We start from the raw sequence: 19,718 nt of genomic DNA, 5'->3' as shown, positions 1-19,718 counted from the left end.
CATTGTGGCAACTAAAATCTGAGTCCAGGAGCTCAGAGATTCCCTAGAAACCCAGTTTTTTGTTTTTAATTTTTAATGCAAGCAGCTGTTTTAGTTTTTTTATAGACAGATCATTTATATCTCTCAACAACCAGCTAACTTTTTGGCTTTTTCAGAAAGCATATTTTATTCACAATTTGTTACATATTGATAGTTAATCTTTAAGGTAATTTTTCATTCTCACCTTATACTAAGGGTTTATAAATTTTTTCTATAAAGGTCCAGATAATAAATATTTTAGGCTTTGCAGGTCATCTGGTCTCTAATGCAATTCCTCATTCTATCAGTGCAAGCACCATAGATAATATGAATGGGTGTGACTGTGCTCTAGTAGAACTTTATGTACAAAAACAGGCTGGATTTGACCCATGGACCACAGTTTACAATCCCTGACTTATATAATGCATTAAATTTTTTAAATGTTCTGGGATCAAATGCTCCAGGATCACAAATTTAAAAAAATTTCTTCAACACAGTGTGATAGAAAAGCATTATTTGGAGAATGAGAAAAGCCAAAGCCCTAGTCCTATTCATGGCACAAAACTGGAGAAGCCACTCAATTTCCTCAGCCACAGGCTCCTCACCAGCTCTAAAATTGAAACACACTCGCTACATTCGAGTCTTAATATTTAGTCATAACCTTTGTTTAAACAAAATAACCAGAAACCCTGAGTTTAATACAGGATCAGTAACCTAATAGGATGCGTATGTATGGCAACATTTTCTTTTAAAAGGGTATCATTATGGCAATACAAAAATAAGCATGTTCTAGTTTTAATGGAGTGTCTCAAATGCAGTATCAACCCTGGTGGCATTCTTCAATTTGTTCCTAAATGCTTCTTTGTCTGATTCTTCTGGTGACAGCTAATTTCGTCACAATGCTCTGAAATGTTTTGTTCTACCATTTATCTCTACTCTCCACAGAGGAATTAAAAAATGAGTTGAGGAGGGAGACTTCATAGTTCACTGCTGTAATTCCATACCCACCCATTCTGTAAAGACGTTAAAATTTCTCTTGCCTACTCAATTAAAAGATTACTGGAGAAGGGCTCCTAAAGTAGCCCCCTCAATCAGAGTGGCGCAGCGAGTATGGGCACATGTGTACAGTTTTTATTTTCAGGGAACATTTTAACCTCTTCATTTCAAACACTCAAGAATAAGTTTCATTCACTCACTTATTCATTCAACAAGCATTAAGTGCCAGGCACTGTGCCGAGAATATAAAGATGACTAAGATTTGTCTTTATCTTTAGAAGACTTAACATTTTACCAGGGAAATTTAGCAAGTATTTTATAAGTCTCCACTTCGTAAAACTACAATGATCTCCATGAATGACATCTGACACAGGCCCTATCACATTTAATTGACAATTACTTAGACCATTTGCGATGATTTTGACTACAAAACTTATACGTACAATCCTTATCTGATATGACTATCTATAGGTCTTATCCCAATAAGGTTGAACTAGTTCAAGTTTGCACACTTGGTAAAAGAAGGCTGCAGATCTGTTTAGACAGAACTCTTTTCAAAACTAATCCTATATTGGCAGCGGCCTTTCCTAACAGAGGCTTCATGAATTCCAAACTGCCAACTTATATGGGTGCACAAATCAGAAAGTGTCAAATCTCCCCCAGTGTGGACGCAATAAAGCGACTTCTAGAGATCAGGACAGTCTATATTGGGGTGGGTGGGAGTGGATAATCATTTCTACAATGACACTGTAAGAATGTACTTCTTCCTATGCACACATTCAAATAGACAAATGGGTTAAGTATGTGAGAAAACCAAGTGACAGCCAGTTTCCTAGAGGAACTATAGGTACTAAAATAGAACAACATATCTTACCGAACAGCACCTCTTCTGTAATTTTACCAAACAAAAATGCTTAATTACAGGACTTGGTGGCTAGAAGGTGGTGCAGCAAGTTGGCATCTAGATTTGACTGCAAGTCACTCTGATCACAGGGCTGCAACACTCAAGAAAAGGTCAGTGGGTTTTTTTTTAGTGTCAAATACCATGTATTTTGCCTTGGTGCTTTATGGGTGTAAGTATATAGCCCTATATTTTTTAGAAAGCGGGAAAAGCACCTCTTGGATCGGAAGGTTTCTATGACTGGAAAGACCATTTTTATATTTTTAAACTATTATCCATATGTCTATCCTTGAGCTCTTCAGAGAAGAAGTCGGAGGTAATGTACTGTACAGATTTTATTTCTTGCCAAGAAGCCCAATGCAAAGAAAAGATACTTAAAAATTAATTTTCATAAAGCTACGGTCAGCCCAGGAGAAAAGAATAATTGTGTGCATTCCCTCATTGATTTAACTTCTGAAAGTTCTACTAATATTTCCCATACATTAAGGAACTACAGTTAACCTGTAAAAACTACAAGACCTTTGAAACCATCAGTCTATTCTCCATTAATTTCAACACGCACATGCTACATGATTTTAAGGATATTCCCTCCCTCTACTCATGGCACTCTCATCCCTAGGACCATAGTCCAGGTGAACAATGTGCATCTGCTTCTTAAGAAACTTCATCTAAAAATGTCCTTTTGCATCAGATCCAAAACACATCAGCTGATAATTGTGGGAAGTCTGCCCTCATAATCTCACCTGAACTTTATCTCACTATTTTGGAATTTACCAGCTTTTGATACTATATATGGGGAAGGCAATAGGAGAAAAAAAAAGGATGTTATCATGTGAATATATATCATATAAGTTATTACATAAATATAAATGGGAAACAAATTATAGTGTTACTTTTAAAATGTACCTTGCAATGAGAGGGAATCAGCCCTTTAGATATTAAGAAATATTAATACGAATGGTTAAAACCTATACTGTTAGCACATATCTACAGATAGATCAATGGAACAGAATAGAAAGTCAAGACACTGACCTGAAACATGTAAGAATACAGTGTATGATAATGATGTTATCCTAAATTCATAAGGAAAAACAAATTACTTCATAAATGGTGCTGGAACAACAACCAAATGGGAAAAAAAAAATAAAGCTGAAGCCACTCTCACATCTTACAACAGGATCAATTTCAAATGAATCAAATACTTAAATGTAAAAGTAAACAAAGAAAACCACAAAAGTACCATAAGAAATAAGAAAGACTTTTGAAAATAATCTTAGAGTAGAAGATGCCTATCTAAGTATAATACAAATGAAAAGATGATTTAGAAAACTGATAAATTTAACTACATAAAAAATAATGTAACTTTGAGACAGCAAAAGGAATATCCAAAGCAAGGTAACAGACAAACTGGGAAAAGTTTACAGTTCCAACCATGAACAAAAGTCTATCTACCTAATATATAAAGAGTTTCTACAATCAATAAAAGAACAATAGGAAAATGGGGAAAGATTAGGTCCACAAAAACTTCTTGGAAAGGTAAATTGAGTTTCTTAAACATGTAAAAATATACCTAGCCTGATGCATAGTAAGATAAAAGCAAATTAAAACTAAACTGAGATACCATTTTTTGCCTTTCAGATATAAACAGTCTAAAGGTTGATAACACACTGTTAGTAAGGGCATGAGAAAACAGTCATCCTCACATAATGGCGAAGAGAATGTAAATGTGTCCAACTCTGTGGAGGATAATTGGACAATACCTTCAAAAAATGACAAAAGATGTAATTCTACTTTTAGGAGTTTACCCTACATATTTATTTACACGTGAATACACAAGGTTATTTACTAAAGTACTGCTAATAAGAACTAAAAATTGTAAACGCTGTAAATATATATCAATTGGGATTAATTGAATAAAAAATGGCATCTGAGTACAATGGAATACAGTACAATGTAACCATAAAAGAGAATGAATTGGATTTTAGGCACTGACAAAGAATCATCTACATGATATAGCTTAAAATGAAAAGAAAAACTAAGATACAGTTTATAGAGGAGACTACAATTTTTGCATTTCTCTGAAGTGATCACACACACACAAACCTGATAACACTGGTTGCTTTCTGGGGGGAAATCAGGGTGACTGGGATATTGGGACAGGAGGAAAACCTTTGCATGTCCTTTTATGCCTTGTTACTTCTGAACCATAGGAATATGTTACCTATACAATTAAATTTTTTTATATTATGTTCTAACATGACTTAAACATTGAGAAATTTGGGTGAGGTAACAAAAAGAAGTGGCTGGAACTGGGAGAGCTTGTTTATTATCTTAGCTTTGTTACCAGTCACCTATGTGATCTTGCAAAAATCTTTGTGGGCCTCTTTTTCCCTGATGGTTGACTAAGTATGCCCTGTAGTCTCTTTCTTCCAGCTTTGCATTTTTTCCCCATAGTCCAATTCTCTGGCATGACTGGGAATAAAAAGTTTGTCAAAAACAATAGAGAGGTAAGGTGGATGTTTAGGTGATAAGTGATCTTAAGTGATTCTGTGAAGATGCAAGATTAATATTTGGAAAGGAGTGCAGTAATTAGATTACTCACTTCATGATTTGAATGAAGCAGTTGCCAGGAAACAAAATGGGTAAGATTCTATATTTTATATTTTTTTGTATCTTATTTTGTATCATATTTTCTTTTTTTGACAAAATTGAGGAAAAGAACATGAAAATATTACCCCTCTCTGTTTTCTTCTCTGACTTTGAAAAAAAATAAATAGAGTGGCCTTGATTTAAAAAAAAAATATGAGTTAAGTGCATAGTGGACGTACACTTTTTTGCTATAGAAGAGAAGGACTGAAACATTTTAGTACTGACATGCTGCTCCCCAGCCCTAAAATCTAAAGGTAACATATGCCAGAAATTTTCTAAAATGCTGGTCAAAAAATCAGAGTTAACCCTTGAAAAAAAAAATCAGAGAATCTAGTAAAAGCATTAAATGAGAAGGGTATTCTATTCTTTAAAATGTGTTCCGTCTAGTAACTTGTAACTAATGAGTAATTAAATATTGTTATTCTGTCACCTTTTTTAAGAAAAAAGATAACCATAATTGCTTAAATTCTGTTTATTTCAGATAGCTACCTGTGGACACAATACAGCATTACTTTTTATTTGATGGAGAATTTTTACTTATTTGCTTGAAATAGGCATTTTGAATCTTGTTTAATGACTGCAAACATCAGAGGCTTCTATCAAAGAATACATCTGGTCAGGAATACGAGGAATCATATAATTTTTGAAGGGTCGTTTAGAAGGAAGTTGTGAAATAAACACTGCCTGTACATTTGGAATAGTGTTATAGAAGGCAATACAGGCCAAACTGGAAAACTGGACCCTGTCATAAAATTTTGTACTTAGCTGGCTTTCTCTAAGAAAGCCCAAGTTTTAGAAACGTGTTACCAATCTAATCTTGCCATATTTTGTTTAATAGAACTATTAGCATTACCATTCTAACTACATTACTCACCTTTAGAGAATTAATGTCATATTTCCCCCCCTTAAACTATTCCACTATGATGTACACACTTATAAAAATTTAATTTCCTAATTTGTAGCCTGTTTTTTTCTCCCCACTTCTGATAAAATAAAATGTGTTCCCTACCCGCTAGGTCCTTTCATTTATCTTTGTTCACTCTAAAAATATTTACTGGGCAGCTCCGATGTGGCAGGCACTGTCTGTCTGCCTGTTACAGAACAGTAGCGACCCAAACTGCCAACTTCCTGCCCTCAGGCAGTTTCCATGCTGGCAGGAGTCCGACAGCAAACGTGTAAATAAATAAAAGATTATATAATAGACTTTCCTAGTGTTAAATTATGCAAAAAGTGAATAACGTAAAGAGGTAGAGAATGATTACGGAGGAAGAGGGTATTTTATTTTAGGTAAGGTGGTCCAGCTAGGCCTCTTTGAAAGATGGGATATTTGAATATGGAATTGTCTCAAAGAAGGTATTACAGGCAATGTGAGTAGCTAATGCAAAAAACCCTGTAATGACTGTGTATCTGTGTATTTTCATCTATGGGCTACAGATGCCTGTGGCCATCCCTCAGGCCTACAAGTATTGCATTTCGCCCTCCAGTGGAGAGACAAAGAAAGAGGCTCACACACGTCATGGAAGCAGGTCCCCAGCCCTCTGGTCAACCAATTCTGGGCTCCTTAGTACATAGAATATGATCTATAAGGGGTACAACTCCTCCAAATTTCTCAGTATGAGGACAAACTCGGCTAAAATCAAGCAAGGTCCTCTGAAGCATGAGTCCCTAGGCAAGGGCCCCTCTTGTCCAGATCTCAGGGTGGTACCCTGGTGATGCTAGCCAGTATGAACTGGTTTATTAAGAGAGCTTTGATGTACTTTCTGTCCTTTCAGTTATGCAATAAAAATCACAGATTCAAACAATGCTGTCATCTAAACAGCAGAGAAATTATAAAATGATCTCTAGGATAGAACGGGTCCCAAGTATGAAAACATTCAAACATAAGGCATAAAACGTAACTTAGTTTAGCAGCAGATGTAGAACACTGCACTAGGAATCAGAAGACATATAGTTACTTAATCCTTTGATCTCAGACATAACCACCTCTTGCAACTCCGTGAAAAAGGGAAATAATACCCGTTGTTAGATAAATCTTGCAAAACAATTTAACATTAAATTAGGTTTTATAAAAGCACAATGGTTATTTCTGGAGCTGGAGCTAAAAATATCCTGTCTGTGCTCTTTAAACATGCCATAGCAGCACCATGCCCTAGCAGCACCATGTCCTCTGTTCCCAGAGGGGTGGGGCTGAGCTAGACCATGCCACAAACAGGCAGTACAGATGAACAAAATGGAAAATCACTCTACCAAAGTTCTTGGTAGAGTACTACCGATCACTAGTCTGGCCCTTTTGGGCAAATCACACAAATTCTTGGCATTCTATATTCTCATTTGTAAAATGGCATTACGTGCATTTTAAAGGGGTCAAATTATAACGTGCTACACAAATGCAGGCTCCTGTGTGTTAACTGTATGTTTCTGCCACTGGCTTTGGGAGGGAACTAGGTTTTCGTAGCCCTAGTACCAAAGGCAATGCTTAGCAATAGGCCCTCAATAAATAGGTGTAGACAGATGGATACTTTTATATTGTATTAATACATTTCTTGGTAGGCATGTCTAAATTTTTTATTTATTAAAGGAAAAATAGCAGGAAATTTTAAATAGGAGGGGGTGAAAAAAAGAAGCCAGAAACCTATATTTAATCCTACCAAGTTATAATAAAATATTTGTATTTCAGAAACAGATCAATGAATGGTAGCACAAGTATGATTACATTACTAGCAATGAACAGCACTGAACAATATTAATGAAGGGTATGTTCTTTCTCTATATAATTCTGTTTCTAATGTATCATTCGCCCCTTCTGTTGACACTCACTTGAAATCCACCCACTCCTGTACAGATTTTTATCTCTTGAGATGGAGCCATGTCCTCCACCTAACCAATGTAGTCTCAGATGCAAAAAAAGACAGTGTCTACAATTAAAATGGATAAACACAAAAGTGGTTGACAACACAGGTTAAGAACCTGGAATATTATTGTGGATACGAGCAGTTGATTTATAAACTGTAGGGGCTTAGAGTTGAATAAAGTCAGTGAATTCTACGGTGCTAAGCGATGCATTCTCCCAGACTAATAAAAGGCATCTTCAGCATTTTAATGGTTAATGACTAGTCCATAATCAAAACACATAGCAAAAGAAGTATGAATTTAAAAGCAGTATGGAGGGGAAAATATAAAAAGCAAGGAAATGACTAGAAACCAACTCTTATAGCTAAGTGGAAAAAGGTTTCAACTGATAATTTTTAAAAAAAAGGAGATATTTCTTTTAAATATTAAATATTTCAAACATTTGAATTTTAATATTTATAATTATACAGTTATATTTAATGATACCATCTATAATATTTAATATTAAATAGTATTTATATTTAAATATTTATATTTAATATATTATAATACTATATTGTTTATAATATTACATATTTATAATATTAATATTAAATGGTAATACTTAATATATAATTATTTAATTATAATATGACATAAATATCTAACAAAATATTCAATATTTTAAACATTTCAATTTAAGACTTTGTCCATCTGGCTACTAGTAATAACCCAAAAGCAATAGATTTTCCACAACTTATGAGGACAATAATTTGTTCTGCTTTACTTTATCTTTCTAGGAAAGATAATCTCAAAAGACTTCAGGCACATTTTCCCATTGATGTTGTCACTCCCAAAACTTTCTTAAAACCCCTTGAAGGCAAGACATTTATTTTATATTTGTCTCAAGTAAATTTGTTCTTTGGAACAAGTTTAATTTTTCCTCTGGGGAAAAAAAAGAATAGCTCCTCTATTTGTAGTCATGACAAGATGCCTTCCTGCAGGTAAAAAGAATTTAATTTCTAAGAAAAGAAAAGGAAAAGAAGAGAAGAGAAAAGAAAAGAAAAAAGAAAGGAAAAGAAAAGAAAAGAGGGAGGGAAGACCAAAAAAGATACACCCAGCACATGGAATAGGTTTGAGATATTTAAAAAAAAGCCTGTGATGTAAACTTGATCTGTTGAATGGCAAGATTACATCCAAAGAATCTTCTATTTTCTAACTTGTGTTTCAGGTTCTAGCATTTTAAATCTTAGGCCAATTAATTTAAGCAATGAGAGGAAATTTGAAAACAGTTTTGATTGCCCAAGTGTTAAAAGGAAATGAAATTCTGAAGTACCTAAAACTAATTCTACTGTCTGAATGCCACCTGGGGTTAAAGTCACACGTTTGATTAAATGCAATCTTAATGCAGGGGTCGAATTGGGACAACACATAATTCCCTCCAGCTTCACTCTAGGATCAAGATTATCACTACATTAAAAACACAGAGACATGACTTCATTCTACATTTATTTGTTTTTTGAATAATCACCCTCTAAGCAATTTGAAAGCCAAGGCAATGTAATTAATAAAAATCCATTCAACATTTAAAGTAAATATGTTACATTTCACGCTGCTCTTAGTATAGTTGAAGTTCTAGATATCTGCAAGAATGACGATTGTACCTTAAAACAAAAAGTTAATCACTTAATGGATTTTTTGTTCTTTGACCAATCCCGCAAGTCTGTGCATAAATCATTCAAGATATTCCCAGATCTGTATTTGCAAAAATTGGATGCCCTCAAGTTGTATATCAAGTGAATAGAGAAAGAGGAGCATTATTTTGTACAGAGTAGAGAAATTGCTCAATTCAGCTGAGATTATTATAAAAAGAGGCAAATGCTGGCAAAGGAAAGGGCAGTCATTCTCCTTATTTCTGCAAGCAGAGGACAGGGAGTGATCTGCTAAATATCAAAAAGCATGTCAGCATCTTGCTTTTCAATATAACATACCACTTAATTCCATGGCTCATAAGCAATGATCATGAAAGTTATATTCCCATGGAGAGAAACACTCTTCCCTTGTGACTAATTCAGCTCCACTGCACATATTGTCATCTTCTCCTATTTAAATATAAATGGCAATGGCTTTTTGTTTCTAAATTTCCATGGACCCTACTGCTATGATTTTGATCACAGCGGGAACACTGAGGTGGGAGTGGGGAGCATGGTTTGAGCACGTAAATTCAGAATTGGGTACCAGAAGTTTTCATTTCATCCATTTTTCTTCCCCCTTAATGAGAGGCATTCTCAATACTCTGGTAGCTTCAGCTTTTTAATCTTTCCAGCATCTTTAATTCTCTTCATTGTCGGAATTTAAAATCTTGGAAATCAAGGAACTACCAGTGGTTACATTGGCAAGCTCTAGCTTTGTGAACCAAATTGGGTTGGGTAAAAATCAGTCTTTTCTTCCTGCTGTTATAAATATGCAAACTTTTAGGGAAATGGATGAAGTTTGCACAAGTGTTCTCTGTTCCCTTGAGGTTAATCTACATTTTAAACTCTAAAATGAGTTCAAAACCCATAAATAAGTAGTATGAAGTCATTTGTGAGGAGCAGTCTGGACAAAGACCCCCATGAGGGACCCCCAAGCAGCAGAGAGAAATGGGGAAAGGGAAAGGTCAGCCTTGGAGGAAGGTCTCTCTCTGACTTAGGTTTTCGTTATATTTCTCTTGTTCCTGAACTCTACCCTTATACTTGGCAGGGAGGGCAGGAGTGTTTTGCAACCAAAAACACTGGAATTGTGGCAGCTCTTAAACACCATCATCACCCTCTGAAATATTTAGCAAACAGCTACTTTGGTCAGGGTGGGGGGGAAAGCGTGCCTTTCAGCCTCAGGGAAAAACACTGTCCAAAATCCCTGAGCTACCAGGAAAGGGATTGGCATTTTCTCCCCCAAATCCAGTTGCCTGAGGCAAACCAAATGTTTTCTCAATCTGAGTGCTCAGAAACCACTGTCGGGGTTTCCAGCAAGGTGGTAGTTGACAAAACTTGCAGGTCATAGCACATAAAAATCTGGAAGCCGGCCTGATGAATGAGTGCACCAGCTGGAGCTGCCGCCAGCCCTACGGGAAGGCGAGCAGCGCCCCGGCTCCCAGCTTCCTGGCAGTCTCCATGTGCGTCGCAGACAGGAGTGCCAAGTCACTTCCCTGGGCCTCCCTCTCCCTGAACACGTAATCCATACCCACCACAGTCAATTATGGGAGCCCTGGAGCCGAGGATCTGAGAAGCAGAGAGAAAACACGTTTTCATCACTGTCATCAAACCTGACGCTTTCTCAGTTTGAAGACCCAGAAGCAACATACCTCCCCCATCAAGCTTCCTTCTTTCATGCTGTGTGTTTTGGATGGCTCACCCTGGAGTCTGTTGTGTCAATGTTCATGGAAATGTGATGCGTTTTCTGCATGGGGGGAGGGGCTGTCCCCAGTCCTCTCTCTCCCTCCCCTCGCCCATCCCCAGAGTTCCTCCCTGGCACATTTGGGCCCTAGGCATTGTAGTGAGCGCTGGCCTCGCCTACAACCCTACCAGCCCTTGGCTACCTGAGAAAGGGCAGTTAAAATTCTAGCTCAGTGGTGCATGCCTGTAGTCCCACCTACTCGAGAGGCTGAGGCGGCAGGATCGCTTGAATCCACGAGTTCGAGGACAGCCTGGGCAACATAGTGAGACACCCTCCTACCCCCCCACCCCCGTCTCCTTAAAAAAAAAAAAATTCTAGCACCTGCCAACCATTACTCTTTAACGACTTCTTTCAGTATAATTAATACTTAGCAGCTCAGAATCAGAGTGAGGGGGAAGCACAGGATGAAAGCTGAAACTACTGGCTAGCGAGAGTCAGGATTCTGCCTAGATTTCCCGGGGATCCCGCAGGTCAAGGCAGGGTCTCTGAGTTGCTCCAGCCCCCACGGCAGCCATGCTTGGGCCTTGCCCAGGGTCGGCGCCCCCTGTGTGTTGGGAAAGCAGAAAAGCAAGCGTTCTCAGTCACCGTAAAGCGTGAGAAAACGATCCTCTGTCATTTGCAATCAGGAGCCTCTGGATTTAGGTTCATGTCAGACCAATGAAGTTTTTGTCACAGAGCCAAGGTATAAATGAATAATGTAGGTGGTAGTGGTTGTTTTTCGGGTACCCTGATTTCCAATGGGTAATCACTGGTTGTTATTTTAGAAATATAACTATTTGATTTTTTTTCTCATGTTTGGGCAAAATAAAATCTTTCTACCTATTGTTTCCTTAACACCACCAAACTGTCCTATAAAGGAATCATCCTTTTACTGGTGAGGAGACTGAGGCACAGTGGGGTTAAGTGACTTAATCTGGTCACCCGATAGTAAGGGACCCGAAACAAGAACCATGCCCATGTTTCTTTCCAGTAGCTCCTTTCTGAAATATCCTCTCAGCTGATGGAGGGGGGTTTAGGGAGCACATCTTTTTCCTCTCCCTTGGGTCTTCCTCACAACATTTCTATGTCTGGAGATTACTAAAAGCTGATCACTTTACTACAAGTTTTATGGGTGAAAGGTGAGGAAAGAGGAAAGAAAATAGGATAGAGAAAGGCATGACATTGGAGCTCTTATCATCCATGTAAGGAATTTGGGGAGTTCCTCAGTTACTCCACTGAAAGCATTCTTAAATGGGTTAAGAGACTTATTTAGTCTGCAAATAACAGGAGAATTGTCTGATGAGTGGAGAATAAAAACCTGAAACAGGCAAAAGAAACCTTAGGCCCAGTCTTGGCAGTGATGACAGAAATCCTTTTTCCCTCAAGGGCACCTTCTGACTTGTAATTTAAGAGCATATAAAGTTCAAAGCTTGAAAATTTCCCAAATTTAAAAAAAGGAAAAAAAAAAAAAACCTCTTAACTGAAATCCTTAGGTACCCAGCTGCTCTGAATCAGATTGAATTAATAAGATGAGGCAAAGGAAGGCATGATGGTTATGGATTTAGAGCTGGGTTTCTGAAGTCCAAGGAACCTGTGTTCGAAAGTTCTTGCTCACCCAGTGGAAAGCAGGGTGACCTCAGGCAAGCTAACTTCTGCACGTAAAATGGGCAAGATAACTGAATCTAAAGAGTAAATGAGCTGATTCCCATTAAATACTTAGCACAGGCCTGGCACAGGAATAGCCACCATGCAACCATGGTGATGTGTTGGTGTGCCAAGCTATGCCCACCAAGGAGTTTGCTTTTTTTATTAGCCCAAGAGCTGCAAGCTTGCTTTGAGTCTCAATTGACCAGTATGATACTGAAGTTAGAAGTTTTATAAATAACTAGAAATCAGGAGACTTGTACTACGCAGCCCTGTTACTTTTCTGATTTCGGTTTCCTCAGGTACAAGCTTCAGGGGCTGAGCCAGGTCAGTGATTTGACCCCAGGGGTCTGGAGAGGTGCCTCCAAGACCCAGGGGGCAAAGTCAACCAGTAAGGCCAATGAATGTTCTGCACCCCCCCCTCCGCCTTTTCTACTCTCCAAAGTAGGCCATCTCTTGAATGTGTTCTGCTTCAAACTAGAAAAGCCAGTTGCAAAGGTTCTGAGATCCCCGTAGTTAGTAAAATTCTATTGAGTCTCTGAAACTTTTAGACCTACTTTTTGTCTAGCACTAGGACAATGTGCATTAACTTCTATAATTGCCATCTAGATCATTAAAAAAAGGTACAGCTATGTTAAGTTTGTTCATTGTTTTTAACAAATTTTCCAACTATTTTTTCCTCTGGAGTAATTAGCAGTAGTCTTAGGATGACAACTACAAGCAAGCCAAGCTGTGTGGATGCCAGAATCCCACTGGGGGCCGGCCACGATGTTTCCCCGTTGAAGTGGACTTCCAGACCTTCTTGTAGAGCAATCCCAGTGAACACAAATATCTTTACCGAAGTCATGTTTAGAAAAGCAAGTAGGTAATGTACATAATGATGTCTATGATAATATCAACAATTAAGTTTACAGTAAGGAAGATTACAAAAACAGTCTACAAACCTTATCAAATGGTCCCTACCATTGACTGTGGAGGACTGATAAGTCTCCATGCAATGGATCAGATCTGACCATTTTTGAGCACTTCCACAGCCATAACCCTTAGACCCTTATTTTCTCATATCTTGCCCACTGAAATCCCTAACAATCTCCTGGCTGGATTTCTATAAAGTTTGCCTTCATGTATTTTATCTCCCAAGCTCTTGCCAGAGGACCTCAGTAGGTAAATTCTTTTATCCTAGCACCTTCTTGGTGAGGGTGCCTTTCCTTCTAGGGTGCTTTCAGAGCTTATCTGTACCACAACCACTATTAAAAGCATTTAAACTATTTCTCAGGCTTTTTCATGAAGCATATACCCCTGAAAAAAGAGCCTATATTTTTCATATCTGTGTCCCTGGCATTTGGCAGATTACCTGGCTGATAACAGATATGCAATAGTGTTTGCTGAATAAATAAATTTACCTGTAAATGCATGAACAATACGACAGGAGTCTGTGATAGACTTAGACTGGCATTCAAGGCCTTGCATCAGCTGGCCTAGCACCTGAGACTGAACTCTGAACACTTGTTTGATATAGTTGTTCCTTGCTAAGCTTTCAAATCAATTTGATTCAACATTCATTTATTGAGCACCAATCAGGTGCCAGGCACTGGTGTTGTATCAGTGAACCCAGCAGCATGCCTCTGACTTCCTGGATCAGGGAAGACAATTTAGTTAATTGTTAGCAATTAATTAAAAGGCTGGTCCCTGCCCTGGAGGTGCCCACAGCCCAGGAAAAGAGTTAATATAATACCAAAGGACATGTCTTAGTAAGACAGGATTTCCCTTGGCCACTTCTTACTCTAAAATATTCTATCAGGAAACCTTTTGAAAGCTTTAGCATGCTTCTAGCACTAGGCTGTATTGTGTGAAATGGGTCAACAATGCAGAAAATGGGAACCTAACCCTAATCCTCAAGAACTGTTTGTGAACGTTGTACATTTAAAGCACATCATACATAGCTTCTTCCGGGCTTTGGATAGAACATGTTACCTTGTATTTGCAATAATACTCAAGAGAAAAGTGGATTGCCTCCTTCCCCTTGTAGGTTCTCTCTATTTACGAAGGCTACCTGTGACCCAGGCCAAAAGGAACAAAGCCATGTAGAGGCAGAACTATTAAATAGTTTTCCTTTATGGTAAAGATAAAATGTACAGTGATGAATTGTTTTTACAATATATGTTATGGTAGAAATGAGATGGGCAAACCTAAATGGTTCAAGTTTTACTTCTAGGACGCAACACATACTATGTGACCCTGCCCAAGTGATCAAACCTCTTATCTAATTATTCGTTTCCTCATTTTGTTGTGAGCCAAAGCTCAAGGCACATAAGAGGTGGTAGAAAATAATGCCTTTTCCAGTCCCACCACCACTCTTGCTACAAAATTGTCACATATGTTTAATGACAGGTAAAGGAGACATGCTGGGAGTTAAAATATGGGTAGGTTCAACTGCAACTAATTAAATGGTATTGAAATCTGTAAAACCACTAAAAAGATGTCTACCTCTATAGCAAGAAGAGAGCACACTGCCAGGAGATTGGGGTGGTGAACTGCTCTCTTTCTGGGCGATGTACCCAACAAATAATCTATTTTTAAGTAGATCTTAAAAAAATCATTATTGAAGAGAAACACTGCAGGTGACAACCATGATGTCATTTTTCACTTTTGAGCTACTGTACACTTTTCAGAATGTGATTATATTATCAGAGTTTTTGTTGCACGTTCACCACTGTAGGAAGTCTCTTCACAGGCATTTCAGCCAGTTCCTGCCCGTGAACAATCCGTGGACAGTGACTTCTGTAAGGACTTCTGGAGAGATTGTTCCTTTTTCTGACATGCTCCAGGATGAAGAAATGAGTACCCTTTCCGTCGCTGCTTCAACATGGTCTGAGATGTACCCACAGTGTTAACCGCGGAGTGACTCCTAGCTGTGCTGGCTGATATACGGGCTTAGGACCAAGAGAGGCCAACATGCATCACAGGGCAACACGCTCTGAGGGCAGGGACCAGACCCTTGTTTCTATACTTGTCTGCCTTACAGTACCTTTCCTCCACTCTCTGCTATCTGTCTCTAGTGTGTCCTCCATAGCTCACATGCTGCTTAGTTTGATCTATGTTCCTAGTTAACAAACCACATCACTGCTAGTAATCTGTAGCCCTCAGGTGGCAGTTGTGGAGTTCAGGATATTGTTCTTCTCAGGAATTCCCTCTTATTTTGGCATCTGTGACTGAAAAAGCAAATAGCTAGCTTCCTATATTCATTAGTCTTTGCTTCATAAACCTAAGAATGGCGGAAATAGCCTTACCAAAAAAGTCACCAATAAGCATATATGACAGTTAATTTTATGTGTCAACTTGACTAGGCCACAGGGTGCCCAGATTAAATATTATCTTTGGGTATAACTGTAAGGATGTTTCCGGATGACATTAGCATTTGAATCGGTGGACTCAGTAAAATAGATTGCCCTCCTCAATGTGGGTGGGCATCATTCAATCCACTGATGACCTGAATAAAATAAAAAGCAGAGGAAGGGAAGAATCATCGCCTTCCTGCTGGCCTGCAAGAGCTGGCACATTGGTCTTCTGCCCTTGGGCTGGAACACACTCCAGTGGTTTGCCTGGGTCTCCAACTTGCACGGGGTGGATGCTGAGACTTCTCAGCTTCCACAGTCAAATGAGCCAATTCCTCATAATCAATATCTCTCTATATACATACATATACAAACACACACACACGTATATAGGATACCAATAGGGCATCTCCTATTGGTATTAGAGATCCTCTAGTTCAAATCCTTCATTTTATAAATAAGGAACTTGGATCCAAGTGGCATTACAATTTATCGTGATAGGAAAGGTCTATCCCCTCTTAGGCCTGCCTTTGGACCACTATTCCACCACCCTTTCAGTCTAATACTTGATGCTTGGCTTCTAGAGGCAATTTTTCAGCCAGTATGGATTAATGACCCCCACATGGGCAAGAAGACAGACGGTGCTACATAAAACAAACTTTTGGCTTCCCCAAATGCAACAACAAACTGTCAATTTGGAGTATGGGCATACAAGTGAATAGCCTTGTTACGCATATACAGTAGATATGCAGTGAGCACTTAATTAATACATGACGTTGAAATGAACCATGAATTAATAATGGAATTCATCAAACTGAAATTCTACTGCTATTAGTCATGCATTGGCATTTGTGGGCTTTATTCCCTCAGCCATACATAAACACGCACACACCTAGCAACCATCAAGTATCAAGGACAAACATTTCAGGTGCAAAGCACAGATTCTGGGCTTATTACAGGCAGGCAGCCTTTGGTGGGGTTGTGCTAGCTGTCCCATAACTCATCGCATTGTTGGCATGTTTTTTTTTCAACAGTGTCCTAAACACAAGTTTTATTTCATTGCTTTTATCTCAGGGTGTGTTTGAATATTTGAGAACATTGAGATGTTTTCGTGAAAAGGGTTCTAGAACACTTTCATAGTTCTTAAACACATTAGTCAAGCAATGTAAATAATTACTGTCTTGAGTTTTAAAAAATCAGGAAAAACAGTATAACATATATATATATATAAAGAATTCTTTGAACCCTGACTTGAAAGAAAGGACTTTGACCCAGTTATGATCTGACTTACTCAAGTATGGAATTTAGATTTTCCTGGTATCGTAGGAAGTGCCATCTCAAACCCATATACACAACCAAACATGCTCTCTTGAGACAGGAGAACAATGTAGCAGCCAGTGTCATGAAACTGGCTCATCAAGAACCACAACAATGGTCCCAGGTACTCCACATACATAACCTCTAATCCTCTCAACAAAAGAACAGTTTGGATTTTATTTCCATTTTCCTGATAAAGAAACTAAGATTCAAAAAGGCTAAGCAAAATGTCCAAGGCTATCCATAAGAAAGTACAGAGCTAGAATGTGAACTCACTCCTAAGCACGTGCTTTTTCCACTACATTATATACAAGTCTTTTTTTTTGTTTTTTTTGGTTTTTTTTTTGAAGTAAGGTCTTGCTCTGTTGCCCAGGCTGGAGTGCAGTGGCATCATCATAACTCAATGCAGCCTCAAACTCACGGGCTCAAGTGATCCTCCTGCCTCAGCCTCCCAAATAGCTGGGACTGCCAGTGCAGGCCACCAAGCCCAGCTAATTTTTCTATTTTTTATGGAGACAGAGGTCTTGCTTTTGCTCAAGCTGGTTTCAAACTCCTGGCCTCAAGCAGTCCTCCTGCCTTGGCCTCCCAAAGTGCTGGGATTATAGGCGTGAGCCACCACACCCGGCTATATATGCAATAATTAAATTATTCTTTAACCAAAAGTAAAAATGAACTCAAACAAATTCTCTTACACTATCCTCAGCCCTCTCCTGGCATTAAGTTTACACCTCTTTAAGTTGGCTACAAACCACAGGAGAACTAAATGTCAAGATGTTCTATGTGGCAGACGTTGTCAACAAATGATTCAGGTGAAGATGCCTCTATAATTCTTTTTCTTCCAAGTTTCTTATTTTAAACACAAAACCTCCTAAAATTTTCACTGTAAATTGTTAGAATTGAGAATACGAGAATAATTTTAGAGGAAAGCTGTGATTTTCATGGGTTTGCCAAAGTCTGCAGCCCATAAGGGCCAAGATTATGTTATTTTTCCCCAGAGTGCTATGTTAGTAGAGCCATTTCTCTTGTGTCAGACAAAGTATCCCTAAATGCTAACCCGTGAGCCACGGCCCAATCTGATCTTGTAGCTTTGCTTTTATATGGTAATAAAAAAAGGGAAAGAAAAGCGGGAATAACAAAAACAATGCCAATAATAATAACAATAGCTATAATTTATCAAGCACTTTAATCCTCTTAACAATCCCAGAGCTTGGTTGGCATCACATAAATTACATCATTATGGATGAGGAAACTGGGACTCAGAAAGGTTTAGTTCTTTGTCCATGTTCCCACAGCTAGTAAATGGCAAAGCAGAATTCAGACAAGATCTGACTCCAAAACCCATGCAATTGGCTGTTACCCACACAGTTTCTTATGAAGCAGCAAGGACCGGTTCTGTGTGTGGAGGGGCCCAATCAGGACTTCACTGCCACTCATTACTTTTGTGGTCCCACTTTGATTTATGACAGCCACTCAGGTGTGATGTCTTCCCAGCTCCCTGACATCCACTGATGCAGCCACTCTCTACAGATGCACCAAATTTTGTGTGCCCATCACAAATGCTCTTCTTGATCCACTTCCAAATCTCTGCTGAGACCTCCACGAGCAGATGACAAGGAGTGTCTATCCCAGCGCACTGTATCCTTTTTCAAGGTTGGGCAGCACAGCGGAGGCAGGCTCACACACCGGCACCGTGACTTACAACCTACGGTACGTTTTGCTGTGAATACCCAGTCCTGGAGTGTTTTGATTCTGATGAAAGAGCCACTCTGTCACATTCCTAGCCCTCCACGTCCCGCTGGCTCCAGGATGGATCTGCCAGCAGACTCCCGCCCCATGCGCTGCTGACTGCCTGGCCCCTGGCCCAGCTGGCTCTGCTCCTCCCGAGATGCCAGGCCTGGTCTCAAGCCAAGCGCTTTCTCCACATCCTCCTGTTGACCCAGGAGCTGAAGTCTTTCTGAATGAGCTAAAGGAAGCCCAGCATACCCACCCTTCATGGCCCAGATTCAAGGCCTCCTCTTCTGAGAAATTGTCCATGCTCCCTCCCGGCTCCCCCTCATCCTTCAAGGGGGCAGCTCAACTCCGGGAGGTCTTCCCAGACCACACCCTCTAGACGTGACCTCTCTCCTCCAATTACTCGGGCATCAGCCTGCACTATGGCTTCCTGGTACTTACCATAATCTGAACTCAGGCTGGCTATTTACGTTTATCTGTTTATTTCCCAACCCCCCAACAAGAACCAAATGTTCTGCCAGGCAGTGATCTCACAGCCTCCATTCCTACTGCTCATGGTGAGCACAGCACAGGGGCACTGCAGATAATCAATACCTGAATTGGTGCTGTGCAACAAAAAGAATGCAAGACACATGTGTCATTTTACATTTGCTAGTGGCTGCATTAAAGGAGCAAAAAGAAACAGGTGAGATGATTTTCAGTATTAATAATATGCTTTATTTAAGTCATTATGTCCAAAATATTATCATTTCATCATGTAAGCAATATAAAAATTACTAATGAGATATGTTAAAAAGATAGTTCTTTTTTTTTTTTTTTGGTATTAAGTCTTCAAAATCAGGTGTGTATTTTACACTAACAGCACAGCTCAGTCTGGATGCCAA

General features: G+C 38.9%; 1 protein-coding gene across 3 annotated transcripts in view; it reads right to left on the bottom strand.

Annotated features, from left to right (window-relative positions):
• PCSK5 (proprotein convertase subtilisin/kexin type 5) overlaps nt 1-19,718 on the bottom strand; it is a 409,990-nt gene that overhangs the window by 327,001 nt on the left and 63,271 nt on the right. The gene's annotated exons all lie outside the window — the stretch shown is intronic.

Source organism: Lemur catta, chromosome 10 (genome assembly GCF_020740605.2).
Source record: "Lemur catta isolate mLemCat1 chromosome 10, mLemCat1.pri, whole genome shotgun sequence".
Taxonomy (NCBI): domain Eukaryota; kingdom Metazoa; phylum Chordata; class Mammalia; order Primates; family Lemuridae; genus Lemur; species Lemur catta.
This window is presented reverse-complemented; position numbering and strand designations above follow the sequence as displayed.